The 25,653-nt window shown below is 36.8% G+C and overlaps 1 long non-coding RNA gene across 1 annotated transcript; it reads left to right on the top strand.

The window, feature by feature from the left end:
* The first annotated feature begins 76 nt into the window (after positions 1-76).
* LOC121391977 lies at positions 77-14,380 on the top strand. Its single transcript, XR_005960398.1, has 2 exons — positions 77-109; positions 14,263-14,380. It is a non-coding gene; the product is annotated as an uncharacterized LOC121391977 (long non-coding RNA).
* Positions 14,381-25,653: the final 11,273 nt, after the last annotated feature.

Raw genomic sequence — 25,653 nt, 5'->3', positions numbered from 1 at the left:
TGGACATTTACTTGATTACAAGAAACACAAGCTATATATATATTTTTTTTTTTTTCAGAAAAATCTTCAGCACATTCTGGTCATCATATTATGGAAATATTTGTGACTGGTATGTATTTAGCAAACAATAATTTTGTTTTAAGATGCATGACTTGATGCATAAGAGGTGGTCGTTCAATGTCACAAGCCATTATACATAATTATTCAAAAATGTTTGATTATACCAGATCACTAGGAAATTAACTTTAACATGTTATCAGGTTAGTAGGAAATGCAATCTCTGCATGACAGTTGGTTGGTAATTTTTAAAACATCTATTTCAGGATAATAACTTTTACACTTTCCTTAACATTAGAATTTTTTTTTTTTTTTTTTTCAATTCTTCCTTGTCCGCCCATATTCTTGAGTGAGCATCTTGAATTAAACATTTTAATAATAAAAAAAGTAACTTCCAGTTTACATTTGAACAGCATCTGACATCACATGTATGGTCACTGACAAGCATGCAGGGCTTTTTCTCGTTCTAACCAGTGCACCACAACTGGACAAAGAATGGTATGTGCTTTCCTGTCTGTGGTAAAGTGCATATAAAAGACCCCTTGCTGCTTTAGAAAAGCTGTAGCAGGTTTCCTCTGATGACTACGAGTCAGAATTACCAAATGTTTGACATCCAATAGCCAATGATTAATTAATCATTAATTAAGCAAGAAGAAACCTGCTACAATTTTCCATTAGTAGCAAGGGATCTTTTATATGCACTATCCCACACAGGATAGCACATACCACAACCTTCGATGTACCAGTTGTGGTGCACTGGCTGGAACAAGAAAAGCCCTAAGGGCCCATCGACAGGGATCGATCATGGGTCAACCGTGCATCAATCGAGTGCTTTACCCCTATAGCTTGAAAGGAGTTGCATGCAGTTCTATGATATACATGTAGTATACATGTACAAACTAATACATGTAGACAAATGCATGTTTGTTTGTTTTTTAATTTCATTATTTCCCTCCCAGTCCCAACACCCTTTATCTTTTCGTAATAGTTTATATTTTGTAGGCCTGAAAATTGGTACAGATTCTTTAGATTCAAATATATATCATGTATTTTATTAAAACTAACAGAAAGAACTAAATGTTTACATTAATAATAAACAATAGCTAATTACATAGCAGATCTATCCAGACTACATTTGTTTTTCAGAATCCCATCTGAATATTGGATGACATATATCAAGATGACACTGAACAGGACATAACTGAGGAAAATGGATGTGAGAGAATCCAATCTAACAATTGGAAATAAATATATATATTATTTATAAAATATTTGTTTGCATATACTACATGCGCTGTTCAGATATATTAGTGAGTCAGAATGAAACATCACATTTTTATGTTTTGTGGACAGCTAGTTTACAGATAGGGTGTGTAAGCAGTGGCATTAATACAGCAATTGTCTGAGAATATTGAAATTTGGTCTCCAAGGACAGATTGCTGCCTATTTTCATTTGTTTAATGATTGGTTCATCACCGAGTACTGGATGTAAAAAATTAAATTGATAATTAATTCTGACCGATAGTCTTCAGAGGAAGCTCTCTACATGTTTCAAAAGCAGCAAGTCATCTTTTATATGATCTTTCCTTGGACAGGACAGAACATACCACTGCCTTTGATAGATATTCACTTATACAGCAGTATCTCTCAAATATCAGTGAATCACTTGTCACTAATTATACTTCACTTATACAATGTTTTTTTTGTAAAATATTGGTGAATCACTTATATTTCACTTATACAGTAATGTTATGTAAATATCAGTGAATCACTTATACTTCACTTATATTTCACTTATACTTCATTTATTCAGTGTTTTATGTAAAATATCAGTGAATCACGTATACTTCACTTACATTTCACCTATACTTCACTTATACAGCAGTTTCTGTTAAATATTAGTGAATCGTTTATACTTCACTTACATTTCACCTATACTTCACTTATACAGCAGTTTCTGTTAAATATTAGTGAATCGCTTATACTTCACTTATATTTCACCTATACTTCACTTACACAACAGTTTCAGTTAAATATTGGTGAATCACTTATACTTCACTTATATTTCACTTATACAGCAGTTTCTGTTACACTTATACTTCACTTATAAGTCACTTATATATATCTAACACTTCTGTTAAATATAAGCGAATGACTTACACTTCACTTATATATATAGTTAACACTTCACCTATATGTCACATATACTTTGTATAAGTGATACCTCATTTGCATACAAAATCCTAATCGTTTACTTATAAGTCACTTATACTTGAAAAGTATTAACGACCTATACTTCACTCATAAGTGATAAATATAAGTCATTTCGGTAAGGGTTATAATAATTATGATGTGGGATACAAAATATATCATTTGTATGTATAATAAAATCTGAATGCATGATTTAAGATAATTATTTTTATGATTTAACATCATTATTTTATTTCCAAATAGAATGTAATAATTAAACAATTGCAAAGTTGTTACTTTACAACTTTAAATTACAGTATTATTATTGACATTCTTATTATACAGATGTAATGGCAACAGTGAAAATGTTCTTGAAATAATGAAATGATTTTGCTTTTACAGATTGTGAAATTATCTCAGATGTTGCTCTTCCTTACCGGATGAATGCAGGCGAAAAGAAAATAGCAGTAATAAAATATAGCCAACCTTAGACCTTGTCATCTAAGGGAAGCTATATCTCTCTCTTGCTACCCATCACTCCCCTGAGATTAGTTCAAGGAGAATAATATATAGCTCCCTTTGGCATGTGAATATTAATACTATTTTAAATTGCCTTCCATAATCTAAGTTAAAGGTAGGGTAAAGTCAAATAAGAGCCTTATGTGTTGGAAAGATGAATACCCGGACCACCAACACATACTGACACTTTAACAAATGAAAAACGCGTAATTTTACAGTTAATAAAAAAACCATGATTATTCCTGCTAACTGAGGGGCAGCCATTTTGTTTCGTGTTTGAGACATCTGGTGGTATAGCTTGGGGCGAAGTGACGTCAGCTCCGTCGAACTCCTCTTAAGCACAGTATAAACAAACGCTCTAATTTACGACAAGGCGCTTCGCTTTTATCAACCTGACTTGTAAAACAACATAAATGACTTGATACTATAATAAACTATTCAACTAAATATATTTCAATTTACATCAATAGAACGAAATGGGAGTTATAGTATTTTTTTCTTTAAAAAAATCCAAATAAAAAATGCTTATTATTAGGCCTATTGGTAGGGTACGTTCGAGCAAAAACGACCACTCACGATACCCAAGTGATAACTTTGTTTTCTTTGGGACTACATAATTGGTCAGTTTTGTGATTTTAGATGGGAAAGTCTACTTAATCAAGGGTTTTACAGAATTACTTACAGTACTAAAGTGATAATGTCCATTACGATTTTGAGGGGCGTCTGCGCGGCTTTCAGACAATACCTTGTGATCTTAATAAAAGAGGCACGTCTTTTTATACACCTGCCAATCAGGAACCACAGGTACAGGCCACAGAAAGAAAAGACCAATTAACCAAGAACACACTCCGATTATTATTTCAGTACGTGGGTTAATTTATGTACAAAACATTCAAATCCGCTTATTTGGATGTGCCTCGTGCAACAAAAATATATTCAAATAAGCGGCATATTCAATAAACCGAAGGTACAATTTCGACATACTATATACCCAATTAAAACCTCTTGTTGATTTATGCAAACCCTAATTACGATTCTCCCAATTTGGGCCTCATGACATGTGGAATTTTCGTCAGAAACCTGTAAGTATTTTGTGTTAATAAAATACCGATTCCAAGTTCCATATTGTGACTCTGTTATCATTATCAAGTTTGTCTATAAACTTGATAAATACAAGAGGCAACAGTTAATGCCTTTTGTATGTCTAGAAGTAGAAGTGACTAAACATCTAATGACCCAGATAAAACCACCGGAAGCTCAATTAGACTGGCCACAGTCAAATAATTAAACGGCCGTTATTAACTTCTTGATAATTAAACGGCCGTTATTAACTTCTTGATAATTAAACGGCCATTATTAACTTCTTTGTACATTTGTAAATCAAATGCAACAAGACCCCACCCCCTCCTCCCAATATAATCTTGAATATGTAGTCATTTATATATATGAAATCGTCATTGAGCTATTCTTCAAAATAATTAAATAAAACCAAACACAAATTAATAGCAACACTATATCAGTCATTAAGTTCAATTAAATCATGGGATCCAGTTTATGAATTCAGTGATCTTTCGTTGCCGTTGGTTTGTGGCTGCTACCTTGTCAAACTGATCTTCTAAGTTGTACAAAAGGCTGAAGTCGTCGCAGCTGTTTTCTTCAAAGTACCGACAGATTCACTGAAAATGGGATCTTACTTCGCTTGCCATTACTGGGATGATATAGTCGTCATCATCTTCACTGTCATCAGATACGTTGGGGGTTGGAGTTGGTGGCGGTACTATTGCCGAACAGATCTCTTCATCGTTTGGTAAACTGTGGCATTCCAGCTTATCGTTATGGTTGACAAAGGTGTTGAACTCGTCGTTTGTCATGCCAGTGGGTGGTAATGGTTCGGCTTCTTCCGTTTCTACTCTGTCATCCATGGAAAACCCACCTTTCTTAAAACAGTTTACCACTGTGCCGGGTTTCACATTTCTACAAGCTTTTGTTAACATATGGATAGCGTCCAACAAGTTGAGTTTCTTTGCAAGCTCGTTTGCTGTAATGTCTGCTGTTCCATTGATGTCTTCAATTATTTTATTCACCACTTGAGATCGATAATGACCCTTCAAATTCCGGATAATTCCCTGGTCGCAAGGTTGAATGAGTGACGACGTTTTGGCAGGCAGAAACATCATGTTCACGTTTTCCAACTTATCAGTTGGAGGATGCGCAGTGTAGTTGTCCACTAACAAGACCACTTTTCTCCCTTGCAATTTCATGTCCTTGTTGAAATCTTGCAGCCATTCCGTAAATAATTTACCCGTCATCCACGCATTTTTGCTCTTTCTATATGTCACTGGAAGGCCCTTTTTACCTCGGAAACACCTGGGATCTTTACTTTTACCGATTACAAGAAGTTTTCATTTGTCCGTCCCTGTCGTGTTGCACGCTACAAGGACAGTTACTCTATCCATCGCTTTTTTGCTACCATTAACCTGGTCTTTCTTGGCTGCCAGCGTTCCACTGGGTAGCGCTCTGTAATACAGTCCCGTCTCGTCAGCGTTGTAGATATCCTCCGCCTTGTACTTCTGCAGAATTTCGGGAAGGACCGTCTTCAACCAATTGTCAGCAGCTGCGAAATCCGCATCCTTTTTCTCGCCGTGAAGTTTCTTGTAGACAATTGTGTTCCTTTCTTTCCACCGGGAGAGCCATCCGCTTGTTGGATTGAAATCGTCTATATTCATCTTCTCTGCCAGATCTTTCACTTTTGCAGCTAATATTGGGCCCAATATTGGAATGTCTTTTTGTCTGGCAACGGAAAACCATTCTAATAAGGCCTTCTCCACATTGGCTGCTTTTCCCCGTTCTCTGTCTTTTTCATTCTGGGTTAGCATTGGCGAGATACTGGGCACATATCTCGTCACGCATGTTGGATATTCGTGAAACTTGTGGTTGTGAACATCGAAGTTTCTTTGCAACCTCTGCCTGTAGAGTTTTTTTAATTAGCAATTGCACCGTGTCGTATTTCTGAGCCAAAGATAAATCGTTTCGTTTCCGTTTATTTGCCATGTTGACATTGTGAAAAAATATTATTCTTGTCAATATTTATAGCCAAAACATGATTAATCCAACTTGCTAAGAAAATCTCCTACAACTTACCTTTTGTCGGCATTTAACTATTTAAACAGTAATCACCATAATCGGTCACCCCAAATGGGGCCTCACATTGTGAGCTGCAGAGGAAAAATTACGTGATCAAAATATACCACTAAAAATAAGACTATAGTAGCCAACGGCTTTTGTTTGTTACTGTCGCCGACAATTCATAGAGAAAAAGATCTGACAAGTGTTTATTTATGGATTAAACATACACTGCTTCAAAAGTGGCTGACATGAGATTAAGGGATGCCTGCTTACGAAAACGCACGTGGCCGCCAACAAGGTGAAAAAAAACCGGCTTTGATCCTTGATTGTCCCGCATTGTCTCGGCCATTGGGTCACATTTGAGATGAATCTCAGAGTTCATGGATTAATTACGATGTAATTAGGAAATGTATTGATTAATAACGAGTCATCCGAAATAATTTAAGAAACAAGAAAACAAGTTTGTCGTAAGTCTTTTTCTTTTTTTAACAATGAAATTAAATAAAATTAAAAGTATTCATTTCTGCATGTACGATAGTATGGTATTACGTACGATCATAAATTTTACAAAAACACATCAAGTAGACCTGCACATAACACAAACTTTCCTATGTTTTACATGCACTTGCCATTCGGCAAGGATAATTTTATATTCAAATATCCGAAAACACGTTAAAAAACACATCCAATTAACCGTTGGATTTTGTATTGTCATAATGGCAAATGGTTCCGTGCAGGACAAACATATTCAAATATCCGAAATATACAATAATCCGACATCCAATTAAGTGGATTTGACTGTAGTTATTTAAACACTTTGACAATGGTGGCTTATTTTGTATTGAAAAATAACATATGTACTTGTTGCCGGCTTACTGGGATGGATATTATTACAGAACATTGCGATGCATCTGTAAAAATCGGGTATGTTTTGTTTCTTCTGTTCGAAGACTAATTCCTGACATGACACGTTAGGTATTACGTAACAACCAGCTCGCCAGAGGGCGTATTCACTGGGATGGTACAAATCGGCTGCACCCATTATATATAATAGCCGTCACATTTAAGCGTTTTATTAATTAACTATACGATTATACTTGTTGATATTAAACAATAATGTGCATTATATATCACTGAATATGCATACCAGGCCAAATGCCTTAATAATTATTGTCCCCACCTTTAAGGGTGCAATTAATAATTCCTCTCAGTTATTTTCATGTCACAGTCTACAACCTACTAAAACATCAAACAAACATACAAATATGTTCTTCTTCAGTCTTATGCTGTATTGGACTTGTTATTGCAATTAAAAGTTAAGTAATACGTACAAAACTAATTTTTGATAATATTCAGGTGGAGAAAGGAGATGGAGGCAAATATCATGACTGTTAGTAAACTGATCTGTATCAATATGTCTTCTGCTAGACTACACATATTTAACTAAAGTTGCTTTTAACCTGGGTTAAATTACCTCTTATATAGATGCACTTCAGTAGCATATTCAAAGAAAATGTATGAATGAGATGGTTATATGCTATATTATTCTTCATGTGAAACAGTGTTTTCAGAAAGGAAAACAAATATCAGATGTGGCAGGTAACCATTAATTTTATTGCAGGTAATTAATCAAGCAGATTGTACACACACACACACACACGCTATAATCTGAAGAACTGCAGAATATCATGAAACTACAATGTATATATGTAGATGCAAAAAGGTAAGTCCTTTAACTTGAACAGAAGCAAAATCTACAAATGTGCCACAATCACCAAATTACATTGATAACAGAAGCAAAATCTACAAATGTGCCACAATCACCAAATTACATTGATCCACAATAGAGTAGATTTTAAAAAAAAACAACACAATTTTAAAGAAATAATTTCTTTAATGTTGTATATGTACATAATGTACACTTTGTTTTCTTTTAGCATACGTATATACAGTCGAATCCACTTTATTGCATATCAGTTTATAGCTGCACAGAACCAAATAGCATTAAATCCCCTTACGGAAATAACCTATACAAAATTATAAGTGGAATATACTTTACTTGTACACCACTTATAAGTTACCTATATATTGGTATAAGTGAAGTATCAGTGTGTATAAGTATAAGTGAAAAAAATGGTTAATTGATACTTCACTGATACTCCACATATATTTCACCTATAAGTGGTTTATCAGTGGTATAAGTGAACTGGAATTAGATATTTTTGTTGTTGTTTCTACAAGTGAAATATAAGTGAACTATTAGTTTGGAGGTAGTCCTTTTTCAAAGGAAATGATGTGTTCCAAATGAACGGGGAAAACACTAAGTCCAAAACATTTTCATGGTTATTTTTTAAAAATTCATAACTTCTCACAGGATTTATCGAATTCATTGGGAAAAGTGGCTAAACAACCAAACATACATTTAGCAGATTTAGATAGTATTTATGATAATTTAAAAAAAAAAAAAAAAAAAAAGTCGGGGTGGGGGAGTCTATTGAAAGCGAGGAGGTAGTATGGGATAATTACAAGATGATCCTGTTTTAATCATATATAACCATATGTATCAATTGATACATATGGTTATATATGATATCCCATACTACCTCCTAATTGATACATATGGTTATATATGATTAAGACAGGATCATCTTGCAATTATCCCATACTACCTCCTTGCTTTCAATAGACTCCCCCATCCCGACACACCTGTCATAATAAAGATCTGTAAAAAGTAGCTCATGGGGGGGGGGGGGGAGAGGAGAAGTGATCCCTGTCACAATGTTTATTGATCACAGCATGGATTTATTTTAGGGGGTGGGGGGCTAAAAACTAAATATTACAGGGTAGGCTACCACTCACATCTCATACATACATATATATATATATATATATATATATATATATATATATATATATATATATATATATATATATATATATTGCTGCTAAATAAAAATATAATTATAATTTCAATTAAATAATAAAATAAATAATTTAAAAAAAATAAAGTCAATAAAAATTGTTTTTAAAAAAATCTTAATTATTGTTAATTTGTTGTTATTATAATAATACAGACACACATATGGCAGTTGCTGTCGGTGCTGTTGTTCCAGCTAGCCATGCTGTATTCATGCTGTACGTTTCACACCCACCCACCACCACTTTTTTTGTGTTTTTACCAGATTGTGTGAAAATAGGCACAAAAACCAAATTAAAATGAATTGATACTACTAGAACAGATTGTGCCCCCCCCCCCCCCCCCCCTTCCTTTCAGGTATCATTACTTTTGGTCTATTATTTATTAAGATTGATTTATTTTTTAATTTATTTTTTAAATATGAATTTTCACACACATAATAATAAAAATGTTAGTTTTTTTGTTAAATCACAAGGAAGAAAAATAAAGTAAGCTGGTGTATCACTCCCATCCCTGGTCCTCACAAATCCATTTATAGAAACTACAAAAAAATAAAAATAAAATAAAAAAAAATCAAAAAAAATCGGTGGGGGGGGTGGGAGAGACGGACGAATTCTTCGTGATGGGATCATCACAATTTTTTTTTCAAAAATACCCACACCTTTAGGTAACATTATCTATATTCGCTAGAAAAAAGATGAGCTTTGGTATTAAAAAAAAAAAAAAAAAAAAAAAAATGGTGATGTCATACACCATATGCAGAGTAATAATTTATAATGCTTAATAGACAGAAGGCCACAAAGGCGCTAGATTAGTACATAATTATGATAATAATAATAATATTAATAATTATTATTATAAGTCTGTGTCGTCTTAAAAAGATGAAGGTTAAAAGCGATAATATGATTGGTCGGTTCCTGAACAGTCATACCTGGGATTTGATTGGCTTAGAGATAACAACAGGAAAAAACGCGCCATTTGCAGTTTGCCAATAATAATAAATAATGACAAAACATTGTGTATTTTGCACTATGAATTGGATTTAAGATCATTTTGATTGAGCAGAAACAATCACAGTTTATTACCGAATACTTCGCTATGGCGGAAAATGAAGAACTTCGATCAAGTTTCGGATGTCCTACTATTTTCGTCACGTTTGGAAGGGAAAAAAGGTAAACATGATTTTACTATTTTCTTACTTATTCTAGACACCTTTAATATATACGCCTAAGTTGATATCTTTAACTGTATTTGTTCTAATATTGTGTGATGTTTGATGACAATCGAACGAATGTAACGTGTTCTACATGATGCAACATGTTCTACATGATGCAACATTGGGTCATGACACAGAAAATTTCCAAAATGGCCGATCAAGGCATATTTTTCGGGGGCAATTTAAATACACATAGATCACATTGACATCATAAATAATACATTTAAATGCAAAATAAATATTTTAAGATGCCAAATTGATGCATTTATTACAGAAAAAGTGTTGTTATTTCACCGATGGGTACAGATTTTTACAACGATAGTAATGCTTTTTTGGGGTGATTTAGGTCACATGACCAGTTTCACGTACTCTGATAGGTCAGCAGTCTTTGTTTACAAATTAATTTAGTTTTAATTTGTTTAATTTATTTAAAGTATCACAAGTAGCAGTCATTTTTCATTTTACTTAGTAATATATATTGTTTTTGGGTACCATATGTTTCGTCCCCAAACCAGTTCGCCCCCAGTCAGTTCACCCCCAAAATATGAGGGTTCGCCCCCTCCCCTAATATTATGTTAGGTAATAAAAATGATTTTGGCTTACCGTATATCGCTGTGTATTAGCCGACTCCATGCATTAGCCGACCCCCTAGTTTCACCCTCCAAATCGGCTTTAAAATTATAGACCTTGTATATAAGCCAACCCCCCCTATATGAAACTAACCAAGTCAGATGTCTGTGTGGTCTACAAAATGACAAAGTACATCTGCTTTCAAACGTCATTTGTCACAGCAAACTTATCCAGAAGCAGTAGCCGATTTCTATTTATAGAAACGGTGTCCGGTTAATTTATTTCTCGTAAAATATAAGTACCAAGATAGCGAAATATACCTAAACATTCTTGATTGCAGCCACATGTTAAAAACACAGTGACTGTTTGCATTGTTGATTGTGCTAATCGGTCTTTTCATTACTAGTCGGCTATACCCTACCATACCCAAACACCCGTGTCGATTAATCCCATAGCCGACAAACAAAACAAATGAAGCTGGAACAATTAACGTGTTCACCGGTTTAGTAAGCAGTTTGTAATGTCACGAGTGACCTGCGAAGTTTTCCGAAATTGTTTTGATCGGTCACCATTTTTTGTTGTTTATGTCTGATAAATATTACTAAATAACTTTTAAACACCAACATTTATTAAATTGAACATATATATACAATTTTAATATCTTTTATTTGTAATAGCTTGTGTTAAAATGCAATATTAAACCTTTATGAAAGCGGAAATGCAGAGCACAATAATGACAATAGATCGAGTCGAGCCGTGACGTCACTATTCTAACTTTACATTTCCAATAAAATGTTGACTCCTTAGATAAGCCGACCCCAGCCTTTGACTTGATAATTTTTGTATCAAAAAGTCGGCTAATACACAGTGATATACGGTAGGTAATTGGTTGTTTAGCAAGTCTTCCCCCTAACAAATTATAAAAATATTTGTTAGAATCAATGTACGGTTAGAGATAGTTATTGATCTTTTTTTTAAGCTTATAAAACATTTTGTTTTATAATTTTAAGCAACATAATGTGTACCGGTATATTTCATAATCCTTTCTGGTGATCAGGCTTGGGATCACAATGTCATGCATTCATATTTTTTTCGTACATACAAAATTAATTATTTGAAAGTAAAATTTGGTTTGGGCTACAATAAACCTCAATTGTTTAGGGTACCAGACGTTTCTCCCCCAAATTGGATGTCAGTTCGCCCTCGCGTGCTTAACCAGTTCGCCCCCACAAAGGTACCAGTTCACCCCCATAAAGATTTATATGTATTAATTAATTAATTAAACTGGTGATTATGTCAAATGTGCCCGGACTGAATCAGGATCCAACCAAATTGTGGAAAGACGACAATCCCTCCCCTCTAAGAAAAGAAACACACACACACACACACACACACACACACACACAGTTTAACATGCCTCTAAAGAAAAATACAGTAATTGTTTAAAAGTAACAAATAATTGGGATTTGGGGGCGAACTGGTACATGGAGGGAACAGGCCAAACTGGGGGCAAAATGTCATGGATTCATTGTCTATACAAAAAGTAAGTTTGTTTTCTTTAAAGACACCACTAGAGCACATTGATTTATTAATCATTGGCTATTGGATGTCAAACAGGTAATTCTGACATATAATTTTTGAGAGGGAACATGCTAAAAATTAATTAGTAGCAATGTATTTTTATCTATGCACCATCCCACAACAGGATACCACTTACCAAGATGAAATACATACGAAATCGTGCAACAATTGCCAATCGATGCATACTTATTGTTTGCTGAGAATATATATAAAATTAAAATATTTATACCATTATATTTTGTGTTACCTGTTTACTCCTCTGTTCACTTCACCCCCAACTGTCGGTATGGATGCCCCCAAATATGTACAACACATCTTTGGTTGCATTTTCTATTTATATTATAAAAAATTGTTTCATATTACTATGACCTGGGTGTGGTATCAAGCTTTTTCGCCCCATGCCAGTTAATTTCTTTTCAAAACGCTTGTCTTCTCTTTTAAAAAAAACTATAAAACTCTTAAACTGACACAGGAAAATTCTTGGATAGGATATTGACATACCTTTGGGGATGGATTGGTTTGCATGAGGATGAAATGGACATTTATTTTGATTACAAGAAACACAAGTTATATACATATATATATATATATATATATATATATATATATATATATATATGTGTGTTTTTTTTTTTTGTTTTTTGTTTTTTCAGAAAAATCGTCAGCACATTCTGGTCGTCATATTATGGAAATATTTGTGACTGGTATGTATTTAACAAACAATAATCTTGTTTTAAGATGCATGACTTGATGTGTAAGAGGTGGTCGTTCAATGTCATAAGCCATTATACATAATTATTCAAAAATGTTTGATTATACCAGATCACTTGGAAATTAACTTTAACATGTGTTATCAGGTTAGTAGGAAATGCAATCTCAGCATGACGGTTGGTTGGTAATTTTTAAAACATCTATTTCAGGATAATAACTTTTACACTTTCCTTAACATTAGAATTTTTTTTTTTTTTCAATTCTTCCTTGTCCGCTCATATTCTTGAGTGAGCATCTTGAATTAAACATTTTAATAATAAAAAAAGTAACTTCCAGTTTACATTTGAACAGCATCTGACATCACATGTATGGTCACTGACAAGCATGCAGGGCTTTTTCTCGTTCTAACCAGTGCACCACAACTGGACAAAGACTGTGGTATGTGCTTTCCTGTCTGTGGTAAAGTGCATATAAAAGACCCTTTGCTGCATTAGAAAAGCTGTAGCTGACTACGAGTCAGAATTACCAAATGTTTGACATCCAATAGCCGATGATTAATTCATCATTAATTAAGCGAGAAAAAACCTGCTACAATTTTCCATTAGTAGCAAGGGATCTTTTATATGCACTATCCCACAGACAGGATAGCACATACCACAGCCTTCGATATACCAGTCATGGAACAAGAAAAGCCCTAAGGGTCCATCGACAGGGATCGATCATGGGTCAACCGTGCATCAATCAAGCGCTTTACCCCTATAGCTTGAAAGGAGTTGCATGCAGTTCTATGATGTACATGTATAGAGGCACTGATTTTCCCGATCACGGAATCGCGGAAATACCTATCTGAAACGGAATTCCCGATTTTTTTCCAAAACATTATTTAACTTTAGCGCATTTGATTAATTAAAATTTATTTTTCGAACTAGAAACTATGAACACCGACATCTGCCTGTGCTACGCTACGACACTAGTACCATTATTTCCCTCCCAGTCCAACACCCTTTATCTTTTTGTAATAGTTTATATTTTGTAGGCCTGAAAATTGGTACAGATTCTTTAGATTCAAATATATATCATGTATTTTATTTTTTGATTTCTTCATAATTAAAATTAAAGGTCAACATTGAATATTTCAAAGTCTGTTTTATCCTTGAGATTTGATTGATACCAGGTAAAAAAGTAAACTTGAAAATTTAACTGAAAATTAGTTTGTTTTCTCTTGAAATTTTGATTCCCCACACCTGAAACTTGGTACGCTATGATTCTCTAAGGTAGTCTTTTTAAAACTAACAGAAAGAACTAAATGTTTACATTAATAATAAACAATAGCTAATTACATAGCAGATCTATCCAGACTACATTTGTTTTTCAGAATCCCATCTGAATGTTGGATGACATATATCAAGATGACACTGAACAGGACATAACTGAGGAAAATGGATGTGAGATAATCCAATCTAACAGTTGGAAATAAATATATATAGTATTTATAAAATATTTGTTTGCATATACTGTTCAGATATATTAGTGAGTCAGAATGAAACATCACTTTGTTTGTTAAGACTATTGTGCTTCAATTTTTATGTTTTGTGGACAGCTAGTTTACAGATAGGGTGTGTAAGCGGTGGCATTAATACAGCAATTGCCCGAGAATATTGAAATTTGGTCTCCAAGGACAGATTGCTGCCTATTTTCATTTGTTTAATGATTAGTTCATCACCAACTGCTGGATGTACAAAATTAAATTGATAATTAATTCTGACCCATAGTCGTCTTCAGAGGAAGCTCTCTACATGTTTCAAAAGCAGCAAGTCATCTTTTATATGATCAGGACAGAACATACCACAGCCTTTGATATTCACTTATATTTCACTTATACTTCACTTATACAGCGTTTTTGTAAAATATCAGTGAATCACTTATATTTCACCTATACAGCAGTTTCTGTGAAATATCAGTGAATCACTTATATTTCACTTATACTTCACTTATACAGCGTTTTTGTAAAATATCAGTGAATCACTTATACTTCACTTATACTTCACTTATACAGCGTTTTTGTAAAATATCAGTGAATCACTTATACTTCACTTATACAGCAATGTTTGTAAATATCAGTGAATCACTTATAAGTGAAGTATATTTCACTTATACAGCGTTTTTGTAAAATATCAGTGAATCATTTATACTTCACCTATACTTTACTTATACAGCAGTTTCTGTGAAATATCAGTGAATCACTTATACTTCACTTATATTTCACTTATAGTCTTCTTTTTTTTAAAATATCAGTGAATCACTTATACTTCACTTATACAGCAATGTTTGTAAATATCAGTGAATCACTTATAAGTGAAGTATATTTCACTTATACAGCATTTTTGTAAAATATCAGTGAATCACTTATACTTCACCTATACTTTACTTATACAGCAGTTTCTGTTCAATATCAGTGAATCACTTATACTTCACTTATACAGCGTTTTTGTAAAATATCAGTGAATCACTTATAAGTGAAGTATATTTCACTTATACAGCGTTTTTGTAAAATATCAGTGAATCATTTATACTTCACCTATACTTTACTTATACAGCAGTTTCTGTGAAATATCAGTGAATCACTTATACTTCACTTATATTTCACTTATAGTCTTCTTTTTTTTAAAATATCAGTGAATCACTTATACTTCACTTATACAGCAATGTTTGTAAATATCAGTGAATCACTTATAAGTGAAGTATATTTCACTTATACAGCATTTTTGTAAAATATCAGTGAATCACTTATACTTCACCTATACTTTACTTATACAGCAGTTTCTGTTCAATATCAGTGAATCACTTATACTTCACTTATATTTCACTTATAAGTCACTTGTATATATATCTAATACTTCTGTTAAATATAAGCGAATGACTTACACTTCACTTATATATATAGTTAACACTTCACCTATATGTCACATATACTTTGTATAAGTGATACCTCATTTGCATACAAAATCCTAATCGTTTATTTATAAGTCACTTATACTTGAAAAGTATTAACGACTTGTACTTCACTTATAAGTGAAAAATATAAGTCATTTCGGTAAGGGAAATCAATACAAATTATGTCACACATTTGAATAGCTTTATAAAGAAAGACATCGATTAATTGCATACGAAAACCAAAAAATTCTAGAAAATTCCATCATAAAATGTTCCACAAACCTTTAATATTTTACCAGAAACAATAAAAATTAATTTTAAAAGAAGAAAAAGTAAAAGCGATTACTAAAACTGGCGATATACTTTGATTTCATGTTATTACATTTGAGTTGATTCTTTGTATTTTTCTTTCATGAGGTTTGACCCTTCGTGAACTTACAGCAGACATGCAGATAAAAATATTTTAAACTGTTTAACTTGTAAATAATTTTTACAATATTCCTATTGGGTCTTTGTTTCTAGAATAAGATGCTTACAGGCCTATAGGTATGACATCTGGAGTGGGGAAGGCACCGTCTAGTTGGGGGGAGGGGGGAGGGGATAATTAAGCCAGATTTTAATCTGTATATGGAACATTTGTGGGGGGGAAGGGGGCAGGCACAGGCCTCTCCCCCGGTTCCTACAGGGGGGAGGAGGGGCGGGCACAGGTCTGGCTTACATCGTCTTAATAATTTTATTCATTATTAAATATTTTTAATTTTCTAATTAATGAATGAAATAAGCAAACTAAACACTACGCTTCTTATATTTTGTTCAATGCACAATAGCATCTCTAACAAAATATACTGTAACATTAGTACACTGTAGCTGAAATCGGCTGACAATTAATAGTTGCTAATTCAAGCTATGTATATTTCGCCTGCACATGGAAATTGTGCTTTGCCAAGTAACACAGTTTCACTACTCAACACCCCTCAGAACACTAGGTGTGAACTGTGGAAAAGCCATGTGCAACAAACTGCAACGTGAATATTAGTAGCTAGACATAGCATCGATAAACACAACCACAGATATTTACCAATGCAAAATTTAAAAAATTTGATCAACATTTATACTGTTATTTTATTTATTATTATTTTAAAATACATGTATAAACAAATGAAATACATACATGTATGGGCATTCAGACAATTTTCTGCAGTTAAGAGTAAGATAGACTGTCCACAAGGCATTTGTAAAGTTTACCGTTGGTTATAATCTGGAAGTGGGGCTCTATCGGATAATCGGTTATAACGGTTATTGGCATGAATTTAACATGCACCGGGGCTATGCAATTAAGCGGATTTCACTGTATATATATATATATATATATATATATAGATAGATAGATACCTGATGTATATATATATATATATATAGAGAGAGAGAGAGAGAGAGAGAGAGAGAGAGAGAGAGAGAGAGAGCGTAGAAGAAAAGATACATTTTCATATTGCAGGCCTGCTACATTGTATAGACAACATTTGCAACAAACAAAATTCAAATTCAAACAAGAACTTATAATATAATAATTATATATATGTGTAATTGAACGGTATGTACCTTTATTTTAAAATTTAAAAATAATTAAAATAAATAAGATGTAGTAGCTGAAGTACTGCCAAATAAATACAAGTATAGAGAATGTCTAAGCAACTCTAAATTTCTATTAAATGAAAAACGAAGACCAAACACATTTGATGATAAAAAGAGTATACTCTTTATTCAAGAACTGGTTGCATCCGGGTTTTTTCATGGAAGTCAATGGAATTGTGCATTTTATTTTCAGTATAATTAGAAAATTTGTTTCTAATTTTCATTATTATTCATACTGGCACAAAAACAATGCTATACAACCTGAGCCATCTCCTCCACTGCAGAATTGTCTTCCCTTGCCAGATGTATATCCATATCCACGCATGGGCAGTCCGTAATGACCGAATCCAGGTAAGACCTCCTAGGGGCGGGTGGGAGGTAACCGTTGTTGTGCTAGTACTAGGTAAGTATGAATAATAATGAAAATTAGAAACAAATTTTCTGAATAGTCTTATTCAACTTACTGTACTAGCACAACAACTATGCTATAACGGACGTGATTTAACACCGTTAGAGCACGTGAATTCAACATTAATGGGAGGAGGTAAGAAAACACGAGGACTTACCCATTCGACCAACGTGAATCATCTCAAGTAATGACAAGGTGTAAGACAACCAAGACATACGAGGAATAAAAGTCTAAGTGACTATTAATTATCAATACCCGAATGAATAAAACATCTTCCACCCCCCGCGTAAGGCAAAACCATCTCACAAGTGAAAGGAAAAGCACTAGACTGCCCCAGATAGTAACCACACCCTTTACCGAAAAGGTGGCTCAACTATTTCCCGACACGACCTGTACGAGCTGCCTACCGGAATAGAGGTCTCCCTTGTCTCATGGCTCGTCGTACGGAAACAACTTGCTGACCAGCAATCACCGACTGGATACGTCTGGTACCATCGGGACCAACTGCCATGTCACGAAAACAGAAGCGGTCGAACGTATGTCGACCCTTCCACACTCCTGCATTCATCAGCTTGATAATATCCAAGGAATCGTGAAAATTCAGGGAAGCTGAGATCGCTCGAATCTCATGAGGCCGAACTGAGAAGTTCCGCAGAACATGATCTCTTGCCATCTCATATGCCAGCTTGATGGTTGCAGCAATCCATCGAGACAAAGCATTCTTAGTAATATCTCCCGGCTGTTTAGTGTAAGAAATAAACAGCCTCTTCTTCCCACCACGAAGAAGTTTAGTACGATGCAGATAATACTTTAATGCCCTGACCGGACAAAGGAGACGGTCAGAATTATCAGAAGGCAACACACGAGACAAACTTTGAATGACTGCCGGAGGAAACTCCTCTCCTGGTGGCTGGTTCTTAGCCACAAAGATGGGATCAGTCCGCAACGTAACTGACTCATCAGGGTTATAATCGACCAAATCATGCAAGAAAGCATTAATCTCACTAATACGGCGACAAACCGCAAGAGAGACCAGGAAAAGTGTCTTCCAAGTCAAAAGTCGAAGAGTGGCAAACCGCAATGGCTCACAAGGCGAACCCTTGAGCGCATGAAGAACCAGAAAGACGTCCCATTTTGGCAAAATGGAAGGCCTCTCAACCGTGGATTGCAAAGATTTGAGTAAATCATGCAATACGAGATTTGTGGAAAAGTCTGTCCGACCACACTGCCTGAGAGTAGTGAAGATTGAAGAACGATGACTTTTGACTGTCTGAACTTTAAGCTGCCTTTCCTGGACCAAGGCCAGAAAGTATTCAGCTAAGTCATTGACAGTAGGTGATAAGGGATCGAAATCCCATTCACCTGCCCAACGAACCCAAGTGCTCCAGTGGCATTGGTAAACTCGCTCAGTTGACCGGCGCTTCGAAGAGGAGACGAGTTCAGCAATTCATTCCGAAAAGCCTCTGCCTCGCAAGGAAAACTCGACAACCTCCACGCGTGAAGCCAGAAGACCTCTGGCTTCGGATGCCACACTGGCTGCCGCAGCTGCTGGCTGAGCAGATCCGGAAGAGGTGGCAAGCGCACCGGCTCCTGCACTAACAGTGACAGAAGCTGAGGAAACCAGGGTTGGGCTGCCCAACCCGGCGCCACGAGCATCACTCGACACGGTTGCATTCTGACCTTGGCCTGAACCTTGCTGAGTAAGACTGTGGCGGGAAGGCATACAGATCCAACCCCGTCCAGTCCATACTCAACGCATCGTACTCCAGAGCCAGAGTATCGGGAATGGGAGACACAAACACCGGTAACTGGTGGTTCAGCCTGGTGGCGAACATATCCACTTGTGGACTCCCCCACAATAGCATAATCCTGCCTGCAACCCCCTTGTGCAACATCCACTCTGTTTGGACAGGTGAACGACGACTCAAGGCGTCGGCCAAGACGTTGACTGAAGAGGGAATGTGTTTTGCCATCAACACAATCCCCCACTGATCACACAATTCCTGGATCTCCAAGGCCCTGCGACTCAGTGACTCGGACTTGGTGCCACCCCAATGATTGACGTATGCGACAATTGCCGTGTTGTCGCATCTCAAAAAAATTTGACGATGTCGAATAATACTCCAAAACTGGAGGCAAACCTGGCGAATGGCTTCCATCTCCAATAGATTGATATGGAGGCTCCTTTAGAAGGCACTCCACACACCTGACAGATGTTGATCCCCAAGATGCGCACCGTACCCCTCTAGGGAAGCATCAGTGAACAGGACCAATTCCAGAGCAAGAGGGTGTAAGGGAATGACCTGGAACAAGCACTTGTCGACCAGACACTCTCAGATCATCTGCACGAACCAAGGCCCCACCGGAATCAACGTATCCCAACAGCGGCCGTCCCACACACGTGAGAGATGCCACTGGAGAGGTCTCTTGAATCATCTGAACCGCACATTCAATGCAGCCAACGACTCGAGATGTCCCAACAACCCGTGCAGCATGCGCACCAAAATGCGCGGCTTCCGAGAAAGACGCTGAGCCAGCATCGTGAAATTGTGGAGGCGTGCATCCGTCGGTCGAATGGATGCCTCCACAAGGTTGAAGACAACTCCGAGATACGTGAAAAACTGAGCTGGCACCAGCTCCGACTTCACCCAGTTGGGAATAAATCCCAAGCGAAGTATCATGTCGATGACCAGACTCATGCCTGTCAGACATGCCTGCTGAACGAAGCTGGAATTAACTAGTCATCCAGGTAGTTGCATGTGCCCAAAAATCACGATGAATCAGAAAATGCAGGTAGGCGTCTTTTAGGTCGATTGACGCTGCCCACTCCCCAACCTGGAGTAAAGCCCAGCCGACTGCACCGTCTCCATTTTCATGGAAGGAACGACCACGAATGCATTCAGTGGCTTGAGGCTGAGAATCGGTCTCCACTCGCCATTTTTCTTTTGGGCAAAGAACAAATGGGAGTAAAACCCCCGGGAGTCCAAATCCACTTGGTGGATGACACCCTTGCCGAGAAACTCGGCAAATCATTGTTTCCACCAGAACCCACCTGTCGGACGACGGTATCGGAGGCATCTGGGGAGCCGAAGTGAGAGGGGGAGCCAAAGAAAAGGGAATCCGATATCCCTCCTTGACGACCGACAGAACCCATGGGTCCAGGTCTGGCAGGAGACGCCTTTGTGGAAAAAAATGACGTAACCTGCCGCCCACGGGAACATCTGCTAATGGCACCTCCGTTAACAGTTGCCGGTCGTCGCAACACCCTCACCCCAGCGGCTTACCACTCTTAGGTGCCGTGCCCTTAGCGGTAGCCCGAAAACGTGCTGCCCTCAGACGAGCACGATTCTGTTTGACGGGGGGTGGCGCCGTCCCAGATTGCCAAGTAGGAGCAGAAACCTTAGGATTCTGAACCCCCTCAAGAAAAGCTGGTTTCTTGGAGGAAGGCGGGCAAAACGCAGCAGCACCGGAACGGTGCTTACGAGCGTTACCAGACTGGGGCAGGGGAACGAACTTAACCGACTCCTTATCTATGACAAGGCCGAAGTCCGACCCAAACAGTACGGTCTCCCTCACTGACCGGCTGCGAAAATAAGTTTTCACAACACCGGTAGCCCGTAGCCCAGATAAGTAATGATCACATCGCAACAAGAGATTGTCTGCCCACAAACGCCCAGACATCTGAGCAATGTGATGTGACGCCTTCGCAGCAGCCGCCAAATAATCTCGAGCCATCGGGGGAAGACTTTCCACAGCCTTATCCAACCCAAGAAGGAAGGTACCTAGATGGTTGTTCACCTGAAAGAGAAGCTTCGATAACTTCTCCATCATCTCTAGGTCTCAGATGGCGACACGTACGAAAGACGCCGGACGACAATCAGTCTTAACCCGAGCAGAAACAACTGCAGCATGGTTCAGGAAAGATGCGCCCAACATTTGGTATGAAGTGGGATCCGAACCCAGTACCTACCAGCCTGTAGACCGATGGCCTGCCACGACGCCACCAAGGCCGGTCTGCTATCTGTTCATTACGTCATACCATATCAAAGGCAATATGTGACATCACCTAACATGTAACACTGCATGCATTCCTTCTAGTGACATAATATATATCAGCTATGTGCAGGGTCATGACGTAACAGTACAAAAATAAAATGCAGTAAATTTTACAATAATAAAATTATAAGTACGATTGAATTGGAAAATATTTCTGGCAAGCTCTCTCCAAGGATTGATTTTCTTGAGTCTTGTGTCAGAAAAACTACCTACAAAAGGACTTGTGCCAGGAACTATTAGTCCATAGGGTTGCAGTCGGAAAACTAATGGGGCCAATTTAAATATAATACTCAAAGGAAAAAATTAAATATGTTTGGGTTTTTTTAATCTGGAAAAAATTATGGACTGTTTAAAAAGAAAATGGTGCGACAATCGATCGTTGTTGGTAGTAGGCCTATATACGGTATATTTTGAGTAGGTTCACATTAGTATAGCATTTTGTGTTACATTGTGCACCATTTTAAAAGTACATGTAAGCCTTGTATCAAACTGAAAATGTTGCCACAATATAATAAAATGATTCTGTGCAAAATATCACTGTTCTACATTGCATATCTTTCCCCCAATTTTCAACTTCAAAAAGTGGGACTTTTTTTAATTACCCGATATATAAATAATACCTTGATAATGTACTCACTGTAAACTTTCAGAGTAAAGTTCCGACTCCGTTTATAACTATAATATAGTTCACACCACCAATCTGTAGAATCATTGACTGAAGAAGCTCTGTTTATCAACAGAGTGTACGTCTTGGTAGAGGACGATCTGCTGTTTATGCCAACAGAGTGTACGTCTTGGTAGAGGACGAGCTGCTGTTTGTTCCACTCCCACAGGATGCAGTGTAACCTGTCGGTGCACCACGGAACACAGCACATGAAGTATTTGTCTGTTTCAGAGATGCAAACGCACCAGTCGTGGTTTTTCTAAAGAACAGTACTTTATCATCAAGGTTGGCAGCTTGTGTCACAGTACAGGTCAAAGTGAAAGATTCATCCAGCACTGCGTGAGGTGAAGAACCAGAGAGAACCAGAACACGCCTGAAGACAAACAGAACTGAAGAAAAAAATAGTAAATTTTTGGCATTACATTAGTAATGTTATAAACACCAAGTCAATCTTATTTTAGTCAGTAACTGCAAAATTTTAAGTCAAAAAAAGATCAAAATAGATTTTTACATCAACCCATAAGACACACTTTTTTGAACATAAAATATCAATCCATGTACCATTGCCCTAGTCAGCCATTGATTCACTATCTTTTTAATCCAAACAAATTGCTTTTATATTTCACCTCGGTTAGCCGGCTTTGGACATTGATTCCACTAATTGTTCCATTATTCCTTTTTAAAGAGGTGGGGTATGAAGCACATGAATATGTAGTAGTTTCACCTTTCTTACAAGGGGGTGGGACGTACATAGCTCAGTGGATTTTTAAAGAGTGTAGATACTGAATATGTATGGATATTCTTACAAAAATTAGCACTATTGGCTATTCCATTAATCCTGAATATGTAGTAGTTTCACCTTTTTAAAAGAGGTGGGACGTAGCCCAGTGTATGGATATGATTCACTATGTATAAGCTGAAAGATTGTATAGTAATATGTAGTTTTTCACCTTTCTTACAAGGGGGTGGGACGTAGCCCAGTGGTTTGGCTATGGATATTGATTCACTATGTTCCACTAATCCTTTTAAAGAGTGTATGATACTGAATATGTAGTAGTTTCACCTTTCTTACAAGGGGGTGGGACGTAGCCCAGTGGTTTGGCTATGGATATGGATATTGATTCACTATGTTCCACTAATAGTGTATGATACTGAATATGTAGTAGTTTCACCTTTCTTACAAGGGGGTGGGACATAGCCCAGTGGTTTGGCTATGGATATTGATTCACTATGTTCCTTTTAAAGAGTGTATGAGACTGAATATGTAGTAGTTTCACCTTTCTTACAAGGGGGTAGGACGTAGCCCAGTGGTTTGGCTATGGATATTGATTCACTATGTGCCTTTTAAATAGTGTATGATACTGAATATGTAGTAGTTTCACCTTTCTTACAAGGGGGTGGGACGTAGCCCAGTGGTTTGGCTATGGATATTGATTCACTATGTTCCTTTTCTTTTAAAGAGTGTATGATACTGAATATGTAGTAGTTTCACCTTTCTTACAAGGGGGCAGGACGTAGCCCAGTGGTTTGGCTATGGATATTGATTCACTATGTTCCTTTTAAAGAGTGTATGAGACTGAATATGTAGTAGTTTCACCTTTCTTACAAGGGGGTGGGACGTAGCCCAGTGGTTTGGCTATGGATATTGATTCACTATGTTCCATTAATCCTTTTAAACTGAGTGTATGATACTGAATATGTAGTAGTTTCATTCACTTTGTTCCTTTTAAAGAGTGTATGATACTGAATATGTAGTAGTTTCACCTTTCTTACAAGGGGGCACGAAGAAGCCCAGTGGTAAAGTGCTCACTCGATGCACGGTCAATCTGGGCCCAGTAATTAGGCTATTTCTCGTTCCAGCAAGTGCACCACGACTGTTATATCAAAGCCTGTGGTATGTACTACCCTGTCTGTGGGGTGGTGCATATATATATATATATATATAAAAGATCCCTTGCTGTTAATCGAAAAGAGTAGCCTATGAAGTGGCGACAGCAGGTTTCTCTCTCAATATCTGTGTGGACCTTAAAGGGAGGATCAACTCAAATATGTGATGTGTTGGAAAGATGCATACCCAGAAAACCAACACATATTGACACTTTAAGAAATGAAAAAAACGCGTAATTTTAGAGTTAATAAAAAAATGTGATTATTCCTGCTAACTGGGGGCAGCCATTTTGTTTTGTTTTTGTGATGTCCGGTGGTATAGCTTGGGGCAAAGTGATGTCAGCTCCATCCAACGCCTCTATGCAGTGTAAACAAATGCTCTATTTTACGACAAGGCACTTCGCTTTCATCAACCTGACTTGTAAAACAACATAAATGACTTAATAGTATAATACCGGCCTCAGTGGCGTCGTGGTTAGGCCATCGGTCGACAGGCTGGTAGGTACTGGTATTGGACCCCAGTCGAGGCATGGGATTTTTAATCCAGATACCGACTCCAAACCCTGAGTGAGTGCTCTGCAAGGGTCAATGGGTAGGTGTAAACCACTTGCACCGACCAGTGATCCATAACTGGTTCAACAAAGGCCATGGTTTGTGCTATCCTGACCGTATGAAATGAGCATAGGTTATAAACTACAGACCTATCCAATAATAAAGCCAAGGCAAGGCAAAGCCAAACTTAAATGAAAGTAAAAAAAATACCCATTATGAATGATGCAGAGCACAGTCCAGATATGTACCGTACTATAGGCCTAGTCTAACCCTATCTGGGCTAGCATGGCTAAGCATTTTTAACTGCAAGGCCTCAGACACTGGCGGGCGGGGGGGGAGCGCACTCCCTACCCTATGATAATGTATACCTCGCACCAAAAAATAGCGGGAAGGGGGTGTTTTTCTCAGCCATTTTAATTAAGCAGGCATCAGAAATAGGTAAACAGGGACAAACTAATCTGGCTGCACTTTGACCCTACCCTACCCCAACCCAGGATTTGAAAACAAAATCGCAACAAACTACTCAAAAAGTGAATTTCAAGATTTTATTTTTATCCTGACTGAGTAAAACAATCTTTTTTGATGAAAATTGCTATTTACAGGTGCTGTGTTCATGTATAAGCAAAATAATC

The sequence above is a fragment of the Gigantopelta aegis genome, unplaced genomic scaffold, assembly GCF_016097555.1.
Source record: "Gigantopelta aegis isolate Gae_Host unplaced genomic scaffold, Gae_host_genome ctg3200_pilon_pilon:::debris, whole genome shotgun sequence".
Lineage (NCBI taxonomy): Eukaryota > Metazoa > Mollusca > Gastropoda > Neomphalida > Peltospiridae > Gigantopelta > Gigantopelta aegis.
Note: the sequence above shows the minus strand (reverse complement) of the source record. Positions and strands in the feature narration are given on the sequence as shown.